This window comes from Trachypithecus francoisi, unplaced genomic scaffold, assembly GCF_009764315.1.
Source record: "Trachypithecus francoisi isolate TF-2019V2 unplaced genomic scaffold, Tfra_2.0 Lachesis_group2, whole genome shotgun sequence".
NCBI lineage: Eukaryota > Metazoa > Chordata > Mammalia > Primates > Cercopithecidae > Trachypithecus > Trachypithecus francoisi.
This window is the reverse complement of record NW_022681465.1, coordinates 124,347,551-124,368,951: the sequence shown is the minus strand read 5'-3', so window position 1 is coordinate 124,368,951 and position 21,401 is coordinate 124,347,551. Positions and strand designations below refer to the sequence as shown.

The 21,401-nt window shown below is 39.7% G+C and overlaps 1 protein-coding gene and 1 long non-coding RNA gene across 2 annotated transcripts in view; one reads left to right on the top strand and one right to left on the bottom strand.

The window, feature by feature from the left end:
• The window catches only part of LOC117065499 (teneurin-2-like), a 301,346-nt gene that overhangs the window by 85,370 nt on the left and 194,575 nt on the right, over positions 1 to 21,401 (top strand). The gene's annotated exons all lie outside the window — the stretch shown is intronic.
• LOC117065501 lies at positions 8,097 to 11,583 on the bottom strand. The gene is made up of 2 exons (XR_004429946.1): positions 11,388 to 11,583; positions 8,097 to 8,530 (listed from the first exon to the last, which is right to left on the bottom strand). It is a non-coding gene; the product is annotated as an uncharacterized LOC117065501 (long non-coding RNA).

Sequence of the window (21,401 nt, the reverse complement as noted above, 5' to 3'; positions counted from 1 at the left end):
CATAGTAGAATTACTACTTAGAAATTAAAATAAAGGATTAAAAATTAATTGTCCAGTGTGTTTTGGAGGTGAACTTTTTTATAATCCACGTTAAAAGTTTTATCAACAGGAATGCTTTTTTGTTGCTCATTTAATTTATCCTTTTGTCTTACCATTTGGAGATATAAGAGCAGCTAAGCAACATATAAATTAATTGAGCTCTGTAATGAAATAATAGTTTAATTAGTTATTTATAACGTACAATGAGAAAGAAGAGAAAAATTCAGCAGAAAACCCGACAGCATTTCTACTCTCATTTTGGATTGTTTTCCTATAGGAGCACACATCAAGTGATTTTGTGAACCCCATGACATTTCTCTTTTTTTTTTTTTTTTTGAGACGGAGTGTCGCTCTGTCGCCGGGGCTGGAGTGCAGTGGCCGGATCTCAGCTCACTGCAAGCTCCGCCTCCCGGGTTCACGCCATTCTCCTGCCTCCGCCTCCCGAGTAGCTGGGACTACAGGCGCCCACCACCTCGCCCGGCTAGATTTTTGTTTGTATTTTTTAGTAGAGACGGGGTTTCACCGTGTTAGCCAGGATGGTCTCGATCTCCTGACCTCGTAATCCGCCCGTCTCGGCCTCCCAAAGTGCTGGGATTACAGGCTTGAGCCACCGCGCCCGGCCCTCTTTTTTTTTTACTTTGAAAATCATGGCTTAAATTGATATGATTTTACATTTTGACATGTAAAAATTATTGTTTGTTTGCTCTTTCATTTCTTCTTCACTTTTTAATCATTTTATTTTAAAACAAAACACAGATACAAGTACACTGAAAACACAGATATAGAATACTGAACACTGAATAAAACAAATGTGCAACATATTAAGTTATCATGAGGCAGGCACCCTTGCAACTGCTACCAGGTCAAGAAATTGGACTAGGCCAGCCCCTCACCACTCTTATTTAGGAGTTCCTTTCTAGCCCCAACCCTTCCCATTTCCCCAAAGTCACCACGTTTTTATAGTTTATATGATCTCTTTCTTGCTCTTCTTTATCACCCAGGACACCCCTAGATCTCATGGTTTACATTGGCCTGCCTGGGGTCTAGGTCTTTGTCTTAGTTCAGGTTGCTGTCCTAGATTGTGTGGCTTCAACGAAAAAGCATTATTTTTCACTGTTCTGGAGGCTGCTGAGAGGTCCATGATCAGGGTGCCAGCTGATCTGGTGCAGTCTGGTAAGGACCTGTTTCCTAGTTTGCAAAAGGCCATCTTCTCATTATATCTTCACATAATAGAGAGAGACAGAGAGAGAGGGAGAGCGCATGTAGGCTCTCATGTCTCCTTACAAGGATATAAATCTTACAAATCCCTCTATGAGGCCTCCACCCTCATGATCTTACTATCTCCCAAAGTCCCTGTCTCCAAGTACCAGTGGAAACTGGGACTAGGGTTTCAACATATATTTTTGGGAGAATACAAACATTCAGTCCAGAGCAGCCTTTTTTTCCCTTCCTTCCCTGCCTCCCTCCCTGCCTCCCTCCCTCTGTCTCTCTCTTTCTTTCTTCTTTCTTTCTCCTTTCTTTCCTTTCTTTCTTTCCTTCCTTTCCTTCCTTCCTTCCTTTCCTTTCCTCTTTCCCTCCTTCCTCCTTCCTTCCTTCCTTCCTTCCTTCCTTCCTTCCTTCCTTCCTCCTTCTTCTTTCTTTCTCTTCTTTTCTCTCTCTTTCTTTCTTCTCTTTCTTTTTCTTTCTTTCTTTCTTCTTTCTTTCTTTCTTTCTTTCTTTCTTCTTTCTTTCTCTCTCTCTCTCTTTCTTTCCTTCTTTCTTTCTCTCTCTCTCTCTTTCTTTCTTCTTCTCTTTCTTTTTTTTTTTTGACAGAGTCTCACTCTGTTGCCCAGGCTGGAGTGCAGTGGCGCGATCTCAACTCACTGCTGCCTCTGCCTCCTGGGTTCAAGTAATTCTCCTACCTCAGCCTCCTGAGTAGCTGGGATTAAAGACTGCATGGCTAATTTTTGTATTATTAGTAGAGTCCGGGTTTCACCATGTTGGCCAGGCTAGTCTGGAACTCCTGACCTCAGGTGATCTGCCCGCCTTGGCCTCCCAAAGTGCTGGAATTACAGGTGTGAGCCACTGTGCCCAGCCCCATAGCAGTCTTTAAAGTCTCTTAGAACCTACAATTTTCCCCATATTCTTTTAATTCCATGCAATTTATTTGTTAAATAAATTGGGTCATTTTTTAAAGTTTTATTTTGACTTTATAAAAGACAGAGTTAGGGGCTGGATGCAGTAGCTCATGCCCGTAATCCCAGCACTTTGGGAGGCCAAGATGGGCAGATCACGAGGTCAGGAGATCGAGACCATCCTGGCTAACACAGTGAAAACCGGTCTCTACTAAAACCACAAAAAATTAGCTAGGCATGGTGGTGGGTGCCTGTAGGCCCAGCTACTCTGGAGGCTGAGGCAGGAGAATGGCATGAACCCAGGAGGCAGAGCTTGCAGTGAGCCGAGATCGTGCCACTGCACTCCAGCCTGGGTGACAGAGCGAGACTCCATCTCAAAAAAAAAAAAAAAAAAGAAGAAGAAGACCAACAAAGTTAGATAGGAGGAATAAGTTCAAGAGATCTATTGCACAGCATGGTTACTATAGTTAATGATGAACATATTGTATTCTTGAAAAATGCAAGGAGAGTGAGTAAGTGTTCTCACCACAGAAATAACCATGTGAGGTAATGGACTTGATAATTAACTAGATTTAAGCTTTCCACAATGTATATGTACTTCAAAGCGTCATATTCTATATAATAAATACACACTACTTTATCTATCAGTTAAATTTTTTATATTCAAATTTAAAAACATCATTTAAAAAAATAAAGTCAAGGTGTCCAAACAGCACAGGTGTTTTCTTTTTAGGAGGTGCTTTGTAAGTTTTCATTTAGGTTCTGGCCTTTCCCACAAGGGAACCCCCATATTTCAGTTCTATTTGGATAGATTAGCACATTTGAATCCAAGCATTGCCAACGATGGAATACGGAATTCATATAGAAAGGCTGGTGGTGCCTGCTCCCACTTGTCGTTGGAGAGGACTGGTCCCCCTATTCCTTCTGAAATTATTTACAGTGTGGTCCATTTCACATACAAACAGTCCCAAGAGGTTATCATTCAGAAAGCAGGGTGAAATATACAAGATTCAAAGGGCGGAAGTCAATCGAGGTATATGAAAGTCTCTAGATAGTTGGGCTCTATGTCTCAGGAAAGAAATAGGAGCAGAAAGTTCTATTTTGGCATCTTTTCTGTACCAAGCTGTTTTCCAAGTTTTGACACTTTTCTACAACCATGTCAGTTAAGACTTAATAGCCCGGTTTTGCAGAAGAGGAATCTGAATCTGTTTCTTAACAAGAAATCACCTCCTCACTGGACTCCTGTTTCTATGTATAATCCTGTGTTAACCTGAATCAGATAATGACAAGTCAGCATCCTTTGCACTTACAGTCCAGACTCTTTTGCGTGGATTCTGGTCCACGGGATAGAGGTCTGGCCGCTGCCAGTGTTTCTGCCTTCAATGGCCCCTACCACTCATGCCTGGCCTGCTGTGCTGTAGCCTCACTGGCCTTTTTGCTGCACCTCAGATACAAGCTTGTCCAGCAAGATGAAGAAAGACATACCTTGGTAGTCTCTAAGATTCATATTTTCTCCTTTAAGGGAAGTCAGCATGCAAGACCACTTTAGCGGCCTTTGCATTTGCTTTTTCTGCTCTCTGGAACACTTTGCTGACACAATTTGCTTCGCTGGATCTTACATCTCTTTCAGGCCTCAGCTTAATTGTCACTTCCTCAGAGAACTTCCCTGCCCACTCAATCTACTTAGGCTTTTTCCTGTAATTATCTCCTCCACTTATTCTTTTTCCTCTCTGGCACTTATCAACACTCTAATTATACATGTATTTATTTAATGTCTATCTCTTCTACCTGACCCTGAATTACCTGAGGATGGGATGCGCCTGCTTTGTTTACTGCGATATCCCTCATGCCTAGCTAACACAGAGCCTAGAACACCAAGGAAGCTCGTAAATATCGGTTGGAATGTAAAATCGGAATGAGGTTCAGAGAGGCTGGATAACTTGTTCAAAGTCACACAGCTTATAAGCATCAAAGCTGGGGATTTAAAAACACACCCTAAAACCCCTGTATTTTCAATATGAATTGGTTTTTCCAAACTGTTTCTTGAACACTAGTGTCCTGAGGAATCTTAATAATGTGTCAAGAATAAAAAGGGATCTGTGTTCAAATAAATTGTGGATGTGATGCAAATGTTTGAAGAAAATTGAACGTATTTCTTTCCTGCAGTATATCCCAGGGGCTTTAATATGCAAATGTGCATTGTGACTCTGCAAGAAACTAGTATGTTATGCAGCATTTCTCACCAGTGTTTGGCCACGATTTACTTTTTTGCATGAAAACAGTATCTTGTGGGACCACAGTATTCAGCAGAAGCCAGGGTGGGAATCACTCGACTACACCCTGCTTCTCCCCAGGAAGTGGGGAAATAGAAATTTCTATCAGCAAATCAGGTCTAAATATCCTAGTATCTTTTAAAAGTTTTATGCTTTCTTCCGTCTTCTTCAACGATGAATGTGGGCCAGGGGAGGGGGTAACATCTTAAGAAAACAAAGTTAGAAAGCTGAAGTTAAAGAAAGTTAAACAGATTGTAATGTAAGTTATTGTGGAGAAGATATGAGAAGCATATATTTTTTAAAGTAACAGATTAGAAAATACAAACTAAATAAAGTTAAATGGTTAATAACTTAGAACTGCAAGCATTTTTTCCACTTCAGTATGCATTAAAAATGACTGAGAATGGTCTTAAATGCTGACATCCCTTAATGGAGAAGGTATGAAATTACAAAATAACCAATGTAATCACACCTTAATCTTGTTAAATTGAAACACTGTAATCTACATTCAAATTTCACATATGGTCAATCTTGCAAGAGCTGGGTGGATGAGCCAATGCACTATTCGGAATTTTAAATAGGGAGCCATTCATACCTCTCCAAAGTCCACTTACTTCTTTATGAAAAATATTTCCCTGGGATGCCGGGTGCAGTGGCTCACGCCTGTAATCCCAGCACTTTGGGAGGCTGAGGTGGGTGGATCACAAGGTCAGGAGATCAAGAACATCCTGGCCAACATGGTGAAACCTGTCTCTACTAAAAATACAAAAATTAACTGGGTATGGCGGCACGCAACTGTAGTCCCAGCTACTTGGGAGGCTGAGGCAGGAGAATCACTTGAACCCGGGAGGCAGAGGCTGTAACTGAGAGCTGAGATCATGCCACTGCACTCCAACCTGGGTGACAGAGCAACACTCTGTCTCAAAAAAAAAAAAAGACTAACTAGATAGGAATCTCATGGAAGAACTTGAAATCTAAGATAGTGATCACTGATGGGTTATAGATGCTTTTGAGAATATGTTATATTCTCAAATATTCAAATATATGTTGGACTTCTAAGCATATATTCAAATATATGTTGAAACATGAAAGTCAGGCACAGTGGCTCATGCCTGTAATCCCGGCACTTTGGAAGGCCAAGGTGGGCAGATCACTTGAGGTCAAGAGTTTGAGACCAACCCGGCCAACATGCTGAAATGCTGTCTTTACTAAAAATACAAAATTTAGCTGGGTGTTGTGGCACATGCCTGTAATCCCAGCTACTTGGGAGGCTGAGGCAGGAGCATTGCTTGAATCTGGGAGGTGGAGGTTGCAGTGAGCCGAGATGGCACCACTGCACTGCAGCCTGGCAACAGAGCAAGACTCCATCTAAAAAACAAAACAAAACAAAACAAACTTTCCCTCCCTGGGACTGGGGAGAAAAGGCTTCAAGCCAAAACAAATTTTTGTGTAATTGAAATAAAGAAAAGTTTATTTCCAGAACCCTGATACTCATGACCAATCCTACCACAAAGAAAGCAGAGTGCATTTCAGAAAAATGTGTAACTATGTGAGAGGAAAATAGGTTTCAGCTTTTTCTTGCCAGTGAATTACTTCAACCTGTTGAGAAATGTGATTTTTAAGAACAATAACTGAAGTGAAGTATTCTCATCCAATGCTGACTCAGTGTGCCTCTCAATTGAATGGGTAGAATGTGCTACGATTTCATTGTCTAGTCATGAAATGTACATTTGGGAGCAGAGTTCCAACAGTAGAGATGCCCACTTTAGATTTGAAAAATGGTAGCCCTTTGTTCAGAGGAACCACCAAATAAATGGCTTGTTCACCTCCTGTCTGGTAACCTCCTTTTTATTTCTTCAGAGGTGGGGTGTCTCACTCTCTCACTCAAGCTGGAGTGCAGTGGTACAATTATAACCCACGGCAGCCTCAAACCCCTGGGCTCCGCTGTTCCTCTGCTTCAGCCTCCTGAGTATCTGGGACTACAGGCACATGCAACCACACCTGGCTTTTGTTGTAGTGACAGGGTCTTGTGATGTTGCCCAGGCTGGTCTTGAACTCCTGACTCAAGGGATCCTTCCGCCTCAGCCTCCCAAAATGCTGGGATTACAGGCATGAGAACATCAGCCACTGTACCTAGCCAACTCTTCTAAATATGAATACACATTCTTCTCAGATACAGTGAGATAATACTAGAAATATGCATGCTTTTAACAGATAAAAAAATACATCCTGGAAAGAGAAAACTGGAGAATCTTAATGTTAGAGGAATAAAAGATGATTTGTTTATGAATTATCTGGACTTCTGTATCCTATCCTTTACACGCTGCTTTACTGGGTTTTAACACTTTCACCAGGGACTTGAAATCAGTGCTGCTTTAAATCAGCTCTTCCATGGGGACTGCTGATTATGGTAACCACAGGCTCTGCTATGATGCTCTGACTACAACATTACAGGGAAGATTTGGCTATTTCATTCATTCCAGCAGGCTGTTGCTACCCAGCCAGTCCCTTGTCTCTGGAGTATTTTACTGTATCTATAATAAGACAAAACAAAGGTATTTTGAAGGTTACAATAGACACAGCCTCCATAGGCATAGTCCACTGGAGACTTGGAGGGAAAGACAGATGAGGCAAAGGAGCAGTCTCCAAATCCTCTGTGAACTGCATGCTCATATCAGAGCCCTCCACGAGCCTTCACCTACCGAGAAATTCCAGGGTTTTTCTGCAATTGCACATCCACTGCCCTCTGCTTTACTGCGTGAGTGCAATTGCATTAAGTGTACTAGAAAAAGTAAACCTTTTTTTCCAAATCAGAAAACTGAGTGTCCTAGTGTGGCAACAACCCCAGCTTAAAATAAGAGCATCTGTCATCTCAGTTTTGAATGAGACAGAGAAGGAACAAAAAGGCATAAAGACAAGAAGCCACCAAAATGAGATTTGAAAGACATCTTTTTCAGTCGAGGACCAGATTCCCATGCAGTAATAGGTGAACTGCTTTACCTCTCAGACCCTTAGTTTTCTCTTTTGACAAATGGGGTGGTTTGGACTTCAAATTTTACTGTAAGGATATGAGAGATTATCTAATGATATAGCTTCACTATAGATGTCAAGGCATGCAGCCAAGTATAGAATTTTAGACTCAATTTTTGAATTGAGTGAATGTGCTCTAATATTCTTGCTATTATGTTCTGAGGCTAAAATTTCCTATTGTTTTGAGCTTACATAAGCTGACCTCATTTACTATGGGAACATTATAAGTATTTAGGAATATGAGGGTAAGCACCATAGAAAGAATAATTCAATCTAGATGTGAGAGGCTCTTTTTTTAAGCTTTATTAACTGATAATTATGTGAGTGCAAAACAATGCCCTTACTGTTTGATAAATGAATATTAGCCTCATGTCATGCTGATAAAAGTCATGAGCAGAACTAGACTCCTCTGCATTTGGGGGACTTTGTTATTTTGATGCTAATGGATTATGTTCATTTTATATAGATAGATATCTCAAATCTCGAATGACTCAGCAGGACTGACTTAAATTAGATTTGTCAATCCATACTTTGCTTGTTAGTGTGTCCTGAATATCTTGATGGCAGTCTTACATTACAGTGTGTACTTCACATAATTTATCTATCATGACCTAAAGATTTTGATGATAGGAGAATTTGATTGATCATTAAAATCACGATTATGTATTTATTTGAAAGTATAGCATTGTGGTTTTATTTCCCCCCAAAAGCATTCTCAGAATCAGCAATATGAAATAACTTATTAAAATCTCTTTACAATGTATGCTCCTTTGGAGTGCATTGAATATTACTTCTTTGTAGATATTAGCTTCTTATAACGGAGAGTTGTATTCGTCTGAGTAGGCAGCAGCTATAATAAGTAACCTTCAAATTTCAGCAGCTTTACATAATGAGGGTTTACTTCTTGCTCATGTCACAGTTCAAATGCACACTGTGGTGGGAGTGGAGAGCAGAAAGAAGCATTGGACAGGGAATGGGTTCTGCCCATCAGAGTCGTGCAGTGACCCAGGTTTCTTCTGCCTTGTGGCTCCACCCCTCTCTAGATCCCTGGGGTCTTCTCTATTCAGTAGGTGGCTAGAAAAAGGTAGTAAAAATCATAAATGAGATGATTTTCTTACTTGGCTCAGTGTGGAAATAGCTGGCCTAATATCTACAAATTTTCCATTGGCTGAATCTCTGACATGCGTATGCAATCTCGTGGGGTGACCAGAAAGAAGAGAGGACACCAATGTCGATCAGCACTGACTGTCCCCTCCACGAGATCTAGACACCAAATCGAGGATAACTAAAGATAGGTTTGGTGAACGCTTAATACACAAAAATCTTATTCTGACATAAGAGATTAAGGTATGATTAAGGTATAATAAGATCAAGGTAAAATAAGACCAAGTAAGGTATACAAATAATTATACCATAAGATGTATGAAATATAGGTCCAAATCTTCACTGACCACCATTGTCAGTGAAGATAATAAGACAAGCAAGATGTACGAATAATCATACCTTTTATAAAAGATTATGGCATGCAGAAAGCTATAAATACTGATTAACAGAGGGATAAAGTCTAACAATTTGGGAGGACTGGGAAATTGTCTTGATGTGATGGTACTGACATTGGGCTATATATTCAACAACCAGAATTCTAGATTGCTTCTGTTGTTTACTTGCTGCAAAATGCTGAAAAAGTTTCTGAACCTCAATTTTCTCATATGAATATTCATATATTCTCACATATAAATATCATAAGACCATATGAAGGGGGATGTTAAAATTAGGTCATGAATAGGGAAAGCTTTTGTGAATGATGGTTCAAATATCCAATTAAAGTCACTGCTGTTACTGTTATTATAATTTTTTAAATTCTATGCCCACAGGCCAGGCTTACATTTATAAAACATTGTTCAGCACACATCCACATACAAACACAGACACATCTGCACACATCACACACACACAAACATCCAGGTAGTAAGAAAAGAATTAAATGCTTTATTTTTTTGATCTTCAGAATGAAGTTGAGAGTCAATGCCTGCATATTTGGTTTCTCTGGTCACTAATACATCTTGCATCTATGCTAGTTTCATAACCCATCCTTGGAAAGTAGCATCAATTATCTGTGTCTGTTCAGGTAGGCTGGTTGTGGGACTCTCTGTCCTTTCTGGCTTATAATATTGTTAAGAGCTTCAGAAAAATGAAGTTTGTGGAAATGTTTTTTAAACTGTAAAAAAAGTATATATGGAAGGGAGGTTTATTATGATTTGGCCTAGTTTAAGTACCAAATGTCTATCCAGTTAGTTTGGGTCATCCCTGTAAAAAATTATTTAAATCACACCTTTACGTACCCTTTTAGCCAAAAATCTAGTATGCTTTAAATAACACATTAAAGCAGCAAGTGTAAAGAAGTCATTTAATATCTGGTATCCATTATTTTTGTTAACTTTGTTTTTACTGATCTCTGAATACCCAGGTTGCCTATTCTCAATAATATTATAATGTTCCATTCTCATAAAGTGACATTCTTTTGTTGGGGGGTGCAGGGCACAGGGAATCAGAGAATAGATATTTCTCAGGAATCTCAAACCTACCTTGGGTGGTCCTCAGAGCCTAGGATCACTCTAGCCACGTACACATTCCAGGGGCTAGATGAGCAAAGCCATATCATGCTTTGGAACCTGGCCCCAAATTCCTGTAATTGGCAAGACCAAACCTTCCTCCTCAATTCTTCACTTTCAAGCTGTGGCTACCTGGATGACTGTCTTAGAAAAATGCTTGGCCAACAAATTGTCACAGTTAACATCTAGGGAGGTAGAATGACAATTCTTTAGCTGACATTATTGACTTAGAGCTGGGAAGACACAAAGGCATAGTTTTTTTTTTTTTTTTTTGGATCAGCAAGTCCCACCGGTAAATTCTGACAAACCATGGTGTCTTCAGTTGTCTAGGAGACTATAGAGAAATTCACAAGATAAAATTAGATTATCTTTGTAATGATAACTCTACGAGGTATGTGACTTTTATTACAGTCAGTTCCCATTTGTCCACGCCCCGGGCCGTGCTCTGTGTTGTCTCTAAACTGAAAATGGGATTGCTGAATCAAGTTCAAACACGTCGCAGCATCGATCCCTCTTGATCCCTCCCCTGTCATAAACTCAGCTCGGGATCACTCTTTCTGGCAGTTACCCACGTTCCCAAGCATTTCCACTTTCTTCACCCACTTTTAGAAATGGCTTTTGCTTCTTCAGCCACCTGGAGAATGACTACTCATTTTTCACAACTCACATTAAAAATTCCTGTCTCTGGGAGGCCTGCCAGGATGCACCAGGCAGAATGAAGACTGTCTTATGTGTGATCACATAGCACGTTATATGCAGGACTATTGCAGACTTCAGCCAGCATATTGTGACTGTCTCACTCTTTTGTGTTCCTCAAGCAGATTGTGAGCTCCTTAAACACTGAGATGACATTTTAGTTTTGCATCCCCATAGCCCAGCACCTGCCCTGGCACTTTGTAAGTATTCAGAAAACACACAGTGAATGAAGGAATGAAGGAATGAATGAGTGAATGATTGTCCCTCTTAGAAGAAGCAGGAGAATTATAAGACAGAGCGATAGACAAGGTGCCTACTCTGAAAAGTTAAGCATTACACATTGAGACCCACACTTTGAATCAAGAGTGGAAAAAAAAAAAAAAAAAACAGGTAGTAATTGCAGAGGGAGGGCAGCTAAGCATGTGGCTGCTTTGGATATTTACTCATCAGACCAGACTGAAACAGCCTTAATCAGGGAAAATCAATCTGCCTGTTTTTCAGTGTAAGCATAAACATGCTGACAGTAGATGCTGCATAGGTGTTCTGAAAAATCTTACATCAACCTCAAGTTAGTTATAGCTTCATTTACTTTCTGTGTATAAGTTTGAATTGTTTATGCTTACCTGGAAGGGCAAATTTATCTTCTGCAAGCAGTGTTCTATATCATGTCATGCCTGAGGTCAAATGTCTCTTAATGCACAAAATGCAGTCCAAATGCTGCCTGAGATTCCATCTCTTCTCCAACCTGATCCAGTTTGCATTCACTATTCTCTATATTCACCAGCTGTCTCAGCAAAAAATGTCCACGTCTTTCTCCATATCCTGTCACTACCCTTCACAAGTCCTCTTGTTTTCTCCAGCACCAGCATCACCCTGAAACTTCTGTGGTACCACACATGCCAATGATGTCTTCATCCTCTGAATTGTCCTTTTCATTCAAATAATCACTTACTTGTGCTGTCTTCTGCATAGTAAAAGAAATTGTTCAACAGAATTCAAGTTTAAATTTTCCATAAGGTTTTGTGTGTTGTTTTCCCAGGCTTATTTTACAGTTACTGATGGAAGGAACTTCGCTTCTTTGTGTTCAGTTGTAGCAGCTAGCACAAGGCCTTGATGATTGTCAGTGTGTAATAAATGTTTGTTGATATTTGAAAATGATGCCTGGGTTTGTTTACTTTTTAATTATTTTACCTTTTTGAGACGGAGTCTCGCTCTGTTCCTCAGGCTAGAGTACAGTGGCACAATCTCGACTCGCTGCAACCTCCGCGTCCTGTGTTCAAGTGATTCTCCTGCCTCAGCCTTCCAAGTAGCTGGGACTACAGGCACATGCTGCCATGCCCTGCTAATATTTTATATTTTTAGTAGAGATGAGGTTTCACCATATTAGTCAGGATGGTCTGGATCTCCTGACCTCGTGATCCTCCTGCCTAAGCCTCCCAAAGTGCTGGGATTATAGGCGTGAGCCACTGCGCCCAGCTTGATGCCTGGGTTTAATAGTAACAGTAAATTAATCTTCAGAATGGAAGCTTCTGTACAGGGAGATATGGTGCTTCCTTTGGCTAGCTATTTATTAAACCCCACTCCTTTGTTGCTTCCTCTGGGGTCAGAGGAGTGGGGTTTAATAAATAGCTAGGGGCTCTGTTCCCTCACTGGCAGTAGATCACCAAGGTGATCAGTTTCAACTCTTTATGTTTTCGTTGTCTCATTGGTAAAATGGGATGGTAGTAATAGTTGTGGAAAGAAAAACATAAAAATAAAATACATGTAAAGGTTATGCTTCGTGATCAGTATTCATTAAATATGAGCTACTATTTTAGTGATTTTCTCTTTTATAGGTCCTAGGGCCCAACTTCCTGTGGTCACATCCCAACTCTTCCACTTATGTATGATCTCTTGCCTTGGGCATGTCCCTTAACTCCCAAGCCTCTGTTTCTCTCTCTCTAAAATAATCCAGGAAGTAATACTGTCCTCCCAGTGTCATTCTGAGAAATAAATGAGACTACGCATGTAGCACACTCAGCGGTGTGCACAGACCATAGTAAGCACTCAATAAATAGTCGCTGTGCTCATTGTGATTCCACTTGCCCATGCTGACATTTCCATGAAGAAAATGTTGCCCTTTATCACAATAAATAAATTATTTTTCTGAAAGTTAAATCCCAAAATATGTCATATCCCTCTTTGGGCCTTCCTCTTGGTGCCATGGAATAAAAGGAAAAGGTGTTTGTTGTTCCACGCATTTGTTTGATGCAATTGTTCTTTTGTAGGAATGAGCTTTCCGTAAAAGGGTAGTCTTGTCTAAGTGATTTGTATGTATCTGATGTAAGCATCACAGCTCTTGACAGATAGGGCCATCTATCACCATACCATGGAAAGTATACAGACATATGGCAGGATACAACGACCCATGTTTCTTGGGTATGGTCAGCCCTGATGTCTCCTTCAGTACCTGTGCCACCTACCCACTGAAGAGCTCACACACACTCCTACTCATGTGAAACGGGTACATCTATTGACTGGAGTGTTTACATGGAATCCTATTTCTTCTTTCTAGAGAATTGCCTATGCTGATTTTAAGAAGGGATAAGCATACCATAGAATTCCTTATAGGAGGATTAACAAATAGGTTTCTTTTGAATTCCCTCTCAGGAGAAAAATGTACAATCGAGTTGTTACCTCCATTCCAATCTAGTCAAGCTTCATTGGCTTGCAAGTCAATCTCAAAATAGGATTTTGTTTGAATCTCAGATACAACAAAGCAAACTCCTGCATAAATGCTAGCTAGGTATGGTGTATGTGTGTGTGAAGTTCCTCAGAAGAAGACAAAAAAAGTTGTTTTGGCCAAACTGAGTGTATAAACTCTCTGGGATAGTGATATGCCTCTTATGACATTTAATATATTGATTAAAGTCACTAAAAACTTATCTACCAAATTTTCATGGCACATGTTTGAGACATAGCATGCTTAAGTTTCTATATGACACTCTCACTGGGAATTTTATGTCAAGACATAAAAATCCATTGACATAACATTAGGTCAGTTTTTTGTTTTTATTTTGGTTTAATTTATACTTTTAAAAGTTGATCTTTAATCCCTCTTCGTTTTCCGTTGAACCCACTTCAGTAACACTTTTGTTTCTAAACACTTCACCAAAGCTGTGTTTGTCAAGGTCCACCACGAACCTCATAGCTAAATCCAGTGGCCTGTGCGCAGCTCTCATCTTACTTGACCTACCCCAGGATTTGACACAGTTAATCACTCCTCCTAAAACTCTTTCTTCACTTGACTTCTTAGATATCACTCTTGATTCTCCTCTGGTTACTCTTTCTCAGTATCCTTTGCTAGGGGCTGACCCATCCTCTTCCCTTCCATAGCTCTGTCATGGGTCTTTGTAGCTTCTCTCTCTTGCATTCTCTATCCGGGTGGTTGCATCCTGGCCCATGTCTTTAATGCAACTGAATTGCTAGTGACTGTTGCCTCTTTGGCTCTGTTCCAGCCACACTAGCCTCTTTCCCTGCCTTGCCTTTGAGTCTGATCCAGCCACACTAATCTCTTTTCCTGCCTTGAAAATCCCAAATGAACTTTTACCTTTACAATTGATACTCACCATAAATATGCGGTTGCTCCCCTGGTAGCTGAATGGCCCCTTCTGTCACTTCCTAGAACATTTAGTTTCCATTTTCTCAGTTGAGTCCTTCCTGACCTGCCTAAGTGTGTGATCTCCATAACATAACCACTCACTCCAATGCTTATTTAATTACTTTTATCAGGCAGGGGCTGAACAGGAAACAGAGGGCACACTGTAAAGGGTTTTACAGAAGAAAGGTTAACAAAGGAAATGCATATGAAGGTATAGGCAGGTTAAGGGAATTGACAAGGAATGAACTACCCAGGAATGAGCAACCATGAAGCAGCTGTGTTCACCTCCAGGACTGAAAAAACAAGCGAAGATAACTATGTTACCCAAGACTGTTCGCAACCTGGAGCTATGAAAGATGAACTACTCAACAGGAATGTGGCTGGGGAAGAACACAGCCACTTCCAAGAAGGACCATGAAGACCCAAGGGAGACACAGGGAGAGGAAGATCAACTGAGAAGAAATACCCTTGGCTTTCTCTTTTGCCTTCTGAACTCTTTCTATTATCTTCCATTGGCTGAATCAATGAAATTCCACAGGGTGCATAAAGGTATCTCAGGTTCAGCTTCCTGCCACCCAGAGCAGAGCAGAAAAAGGTGGGGAATGGATCTAGGGGAGAGAACAAAGACAAACTAATAAAAGATCTTTGTAAAGGCTTATTTTCACTTGGCACTTGGGAGTGTGACATTCTACCCTGCATGGATCATGACAAAATCAGCATTAAATGTTCTTGCCTCCTTTTTGATAGGGTAACCTCTATACCATCCAAACTAATGTTGGTTGAAGTCATAACAAGTCATTGTGTCTTCTCCAAACAGCAGGAGTGGTGTTCACAGTGTTTAACAACCAGTGTGACACAGGCACAACGGTCAGAACAGTAACCCAACAAATGAGAGTAATGTGCAATACTGGGCCCAAAAGGGATCATTCGGAAGAGATGCTACAATGTGAATATTTGAAAGGGGTGATCTTTTCTTTTCCAAGGACATCTGAGAAAATTGTGCCCTTATATCCAGGAATCCGTGTGATCTATTCATAGGCAATGTGGTGAACTTCATGGAAAAGGCATCTCATTTAAACCTCCAACAACTGTTCTCTGTTTTCTTCATTTTCAGATTTGGAACCTAAGGCTCAATTAAGGTCATTTTGCCTAAGACCATTTATTTATCTGTAGTGGAGCTGGGACTGACACCCAGACTTTCTGACTCCAAAGCCCCAGCTCTCGACTCGTCTTGATATTAAGACTGCCTCTCAGATGGAATAGTGGTGGTTTCAGGACAGAAGCTGCATATTTTGAACTTTTTATGTTTTTTATTTTTCTTTCCTCATTTTCATATTTTTTTTTTTTTCCGGAGACAGGGTCTTCCTCTGTTGCCTAGGCTGGAGTGCAGTGGTTCTGTGTCTCTAATTCTTGGGTTCAAGCAGTGCTCCTGCCTGAGCTTCCAAGTAGCTAGGACTACAGGCACATTCCACTATGCCTATTTATTTTTTATTTTTATTTTTTATAGAGATTGGGTCTCACTGAGTTGCTCATGCTGGTCTCAAAGGAGCTTTCATTTTTTAAATGTTTCCATCGAAATCCCTGGGAAAGTCTCTTCTCTTTTTATTTCCTACATGATTTTATCTTTCCAAAGTACATTTGGATTCATTCCTGAATTTGGCTAACATCTAAAGCAGGGTCTGAAGGTACTGTGTGTTTCTCCTCCTTACCACATCCATTATCCAAACTCTGTATACAAAAGGCACCTAAAATATACATGTGAAATGTCTGAATAGAATTCCTTCTTACTCGGGAGGCTGAGGCAGGAGAATGGCGTAAACCCGGGAGGCGGAGCTTGCAGTGAGCTGAGATCCGGCCACTGCACTCCAGCCTGGGCGACTGCGAGACTCCGTCTCAAAAAAAAAAAAAAAAAAAAAAAAAAAAAAAAAAAGAATTCCTTCTTACTTAGGACTGTGGTGTTAGGCTCAGCATTCCAAAGCGTGAATAGTCATAGCAGGTGACACATAAGGCTGTTCTGACACAGGTACCTATAAGACATAATTGCTACATTTTACCTTGGACTGTGCTCTTATTTTTAAAACTATAGGCCACTTGTATAAAACAATCAGCAAGCCTGAATTTCCTTACTTGCTGTGTTCTTTCTACTTTTCTAAACCGCAATTTCCTGTTTCCCCGTCTCTGCTTTACTACTGTCAATAGAATACCGACAAGAAATTACTCATTCAAGCTCTTCCTTTACAATAATTATTTTGAATCCTTAAATCCTGACCCATACCTGTAGAGGTTCCTAGATGGGCTAGGCTACCTGTGTGGATAATTGGAAGGCTCCTCTGGGTACCGCTTTTTCCATCACAGATTATAATGTCTTTGTAAAAATGAACAAACTTTGTGGGCTGGAAGAAGCAAAGATGATTATTATGACCAGGAGCATGTTGGAACCTTGATTTTTTTGGTGTGTGTACATCACACTTGTCTGCCTAAGTTAATGAAGGAAGAGTGAAGACTTGCTACTTATCATTTTAATACAGTTTTGAGTTTCTCAAGAGAGAATTTCTCATTTGTCTCAAGGTGATTTGAGTGTGTGTGTGTGTGTATGTGTGTCGGTGCGTAGGGTATATTCAGGTTGTCCAGATGATAAATAGTGCCCTAGGTAAGTTGCAGGCTATATATGTAAAAAAATAGAAGTAATATTGCAATGGGAAGTTTTCAGATAAAAGTAGAATTCAATTTTGTTTTGAAAGGCTATGATGAATGTTAACCACTTTTTTGCTGAAATTCTTTTCCAGACACATCTTAATCTTTTAAAATGATCCTTATGTGATTTTTAATATAAAATACATAATAATGTAGATAAATTCTGTTATTAATAACATTTGAGGGAGCGATTTGTTCTTCATTTCCTTTTTCCACTCCCTTGAAATAAAGACAGAGCTATGGTGTGCAAGGCTGTAATATGAACTGAGTTTTGTAGTTTTTTTTTTCCTTGTTCCTGGAGTTCTACAACTGAGAAAATTATTTCCCTGGTTTTCTCACAATGAATTTCTGCATGTTTCATTCAAAACAACAATAATGGAAACATACCCTGCATGTAATACATCTAAACACCCACAAATAAACAGTGATTGAGATTAATGCACCTTCAGCTTGTGCTTATTCTTATGCACTTATGTAGGCATGAAGATTTAATTTGCCCTGTCACATGAAGCAAATACCATCTCTTATGTGGCAGATTTGTTTTGGGGCTCTCTCTCGTACCCTTATTTCTCACATTGCTGTTTTGACATAGTATTAGCCCATTAAATACTTTCATGAAATACTGAAGAACAGTAATTACTAAATAGAACGAACGCGTGAAAAGTTTCATTTTGTACCCAATGTAAGTAGTATAGATGTCTTCTTGCTTTAAGTTTCTTTTTATTGTACATTTTAAGGTATACAATATGAAGTTTTGATATACATACAATGAGCACTTCAGTCAAGAAAATTAACATATCCATCACTCTTCATAATTACCTTTGTGTGTGTGAGATAAGAGTACCTAACATCTGCTTTTCACACATTTTCATGATGCAATACAATATTATCAACAATAGTCACCACGCTGTACATTAGATCCCTAGACTTACACATCCTAGATAATTGCAAGTTTGTATGCTTTGACCTACTTCTCCCCATTTCCTCCCTGTCGTTCCTGCCCCTGGAAACCATGTTGTACTCTGTTTCTACGTATTCAACTTCTTTTTTTCTTTTTTTTTTTTTAAAGATTCCACATATAAGTGAGATCACACAGTACTTTTCTTTCTGCGTCTGGCTAATTTCGCTTAGCATAATGTCCTGTTGATTCATCAGTGGTGTTGCAAGTGGCAGTATCTTTTTCTTTTATAAAACCGAATATCTATGTATATTCACACGCTGTAGATACCGTAATTTCCTTATCCATTCATCCATTTACAGGCACTGACGTCGTTTCTTTATCTTGACTATTGCAAAGAATGCTGCACTGAACAAGGGAACACAGACATCCCTGTGGGGTGCTGATTTAAGATGGGGTACTGAAAGTCTTTGTCCTTTTAAAATTTTTAAAATATTTTTGTCTTTTGTTCCAGAAATAGTGCCCGTATTTCTCAGATTCAAAATATGCCCTGAGATATGTTAACAGCACAGATGTTATATTTATTAAAAAGTTTATATCATCAGTAATTTTAGTTTCAGGTGGCCAGTGGTAACACAAGTTTTTTTAAGCTTTAAAATGATGTAATACATTTAGCAAGAACCAAGGTGACTTATGTGATCCAAAAGATAATATCATCTCCAATACGGATTACTTTTTTGTGTGTAACATTTTGTCACATTCTTTGTCATGGGACTTGAAATGTGTGTCTTTAAAATGTGTTCCCCTTTCTCTGTTATACCCCACATTCGATTAATTGCCAACTCCTGAATTTTCTGTCTTCAATGTGTCCCCTCTCTGCCACCATTTTTATCACTCATTCTATCATCATTCTGATAAAAGGCCCTCGTTTCCTCTGGCCTGAGCTCTCACAGTGCTTCTACCTCTTTTTCTGTGGTCTGTGGTCTTTCTTTTTGTTTTTGTTTTTGAGACAGAGTCTCACTCTGTTGCCCAGGCTGGAATGCAGCTGCATGCGATCTCAGCTCACTGCAACCTCCACCTCCTGGATTCAAGCAATTCTCCTGCCTCAGCCCACCAAGTAGCTGGAATTACAGCCGCGTGCCATGGCACCCGGCTAATTTTTGTATTTTTAGTAGAAATGGGGTTTCACTGTGTTGGTGAGGTCAGTCTTGAACTCCTGACCTCAAGTGATCCACCCACCTTGGCCTCCCAAAGTACTAGGATTAAAGGAGTGAGCCACCATGCCCAGCCGTATCTGTAATCTTTCTCAAATCAAAACCTTTCCATGAAGTTGCCAGATTGCTTCATAAAGATGTGGTGAATCTCTAAACATTCAGAATCCTCATTGCACTTCAAATTAACAGCAAATCCCTGATGATATTCTCTCAGTGAGGCTCTCTCCTATTCTTTCAAGCTGATCTTCTAGAATATTCTCTGTAGGAACTTGACATTCTCGCCCAACCCAGTTATTTCTGAATGCGTCTTTTGTGTGTGTCTGAAACTTTTTGTTGTTGTTGTTCTTTTTTACCCAACTTGTGCTTCGTGACTAAACACAGCCCTTTACTTTTGTGAAGCCTTTCTTGAACCATCAGCCAGGTAGGGCTGAGCTCCTGTCCCCTGAACTCACTGAGCTTTCTCTGCCATTTTATCATTCTATCTAACTGGGCTATACATTACAATGACTTTAATTAATGAAATAGATACTGTTTATCATATGCATATTATCTAGAGGTTTGCAATTGTGATCTTATTTATTCCTCTACCAACTTAGAAAGGAAGGTATAAATGTAGCTTAGCAGGATTGATCCTATGCTTCCAAGTAATGTAGAAGTATCACACGGGTGAATCATGCTGACTTTCATATCTCTGTGCTTTGCGGTGGCCTCAATTATAACCACTTGTATTTAGTACTTCTTTACTCTTTCAGATTTTATGCCCCTTGAGGACAGGGCTTAACTCTTGCTCATAATTGTATCTTCCACGTAAGGTGCTTTTTGTGTAGTTTTATACTTTCCCAAAACTATAAAAAAGATATCAATATAATAACTAAGGGAGAAAATAACCTATTAGGATGGAAAATAAAGCAGTCTCTGTGTGACCCCCATGGTTTAATCTGGATAGGGAACGTGGATAAGGGATATATTTTTAATTTCGTTTCTTCTCACTTTCAGAGACCTTAGGTACCTTGACCTGAGAATTTTATCTGGGACAAGGCAAAGAAAAACTGCAATGTCAAAGCTTTTCCGAGTTCCTAGTATTGCTGAGGGTGTTGACCTATGGCAGCTGGCTCTTTAGTTAATCATATTAATGATGCTTTTAGTTTTAAAAATAAGAGCCAGGTGTAGTCCAGTCAAGGAAAGTTGAGACAAAGGGGAAATGAATTTGTTCTATGAGTTAAAGAGGGCTTTTTTCCTCCAGTTTTTCACCTGACAGCCTAAGCCTAAAAGATTTAACAATGGTGTTTGTACTTAATGGCTAGTAATTATGTAGTATAGCATTATTTGAGGCAAGTACACATATAAGAAAAAAAAATTAGACTACAAGACAGTCACCAGTAAGGGAAATTGGTAATTATACCAAAATCCAAAACTTTCTCTTTAAAGATCTCCTGTGAGGATGGAGAAGGCCAGTTGTTTGAGTACCAAAATGTCATACCCAACCTGAATTTCAATCCCTTGCGGGCAGTTTGCTTAGAGGCAGAAAACACAGTTCTCTGCAGACCCATCCTCATTTATTTGCATGTATTCCCTGGTAGGTTCGCTGTTGGCTTTTGTCAAATAATGTCGACTCTTAAATCAGGTATTAGAAGATACAAAAGTGCCTTGGTCTTATCCTAGGGGATAGGATGGGTGTCAAGACTCAGAGAAAGTTCAATTCCAATGAGATGCATATTTGATGGGAGAGAGGACCACAGGGAGGTGGCTACCCATATTTGTGTCAGGGAATGCAGTTGACATGTGGCCTGAAAGATAATAGGGACATGGAAAAGGACTTAAATCAGTTGTATTGTCATAAGGCCCTATAAAGGAATCTGTATTACTTGTCATTAACTTTGCCTGAATGGCGAAGTGAGCTCTATTTAATTAAATGAAAGCCTCAGTACTCTTATTAGAAAAGAAGAACTACAGCAGGTCCATATGGCCCCTACTATAAAACATGCAAAGCCTCAAAGTCTCAGGCCTGAGCAGCCTCAGCTGCCGCCTATTAACATGAATGGTAACAGCATGATCACATCCTCAGACCTTATAACATTCATAACCATAGAGTTGTAATTTTACTCTTACAGTGACAAATGAGAAATTATAAACATTTAATTTGGAGGGAAATTTAACATATTATTCCCTAAGTCCACTTGGCAAGTGAAGG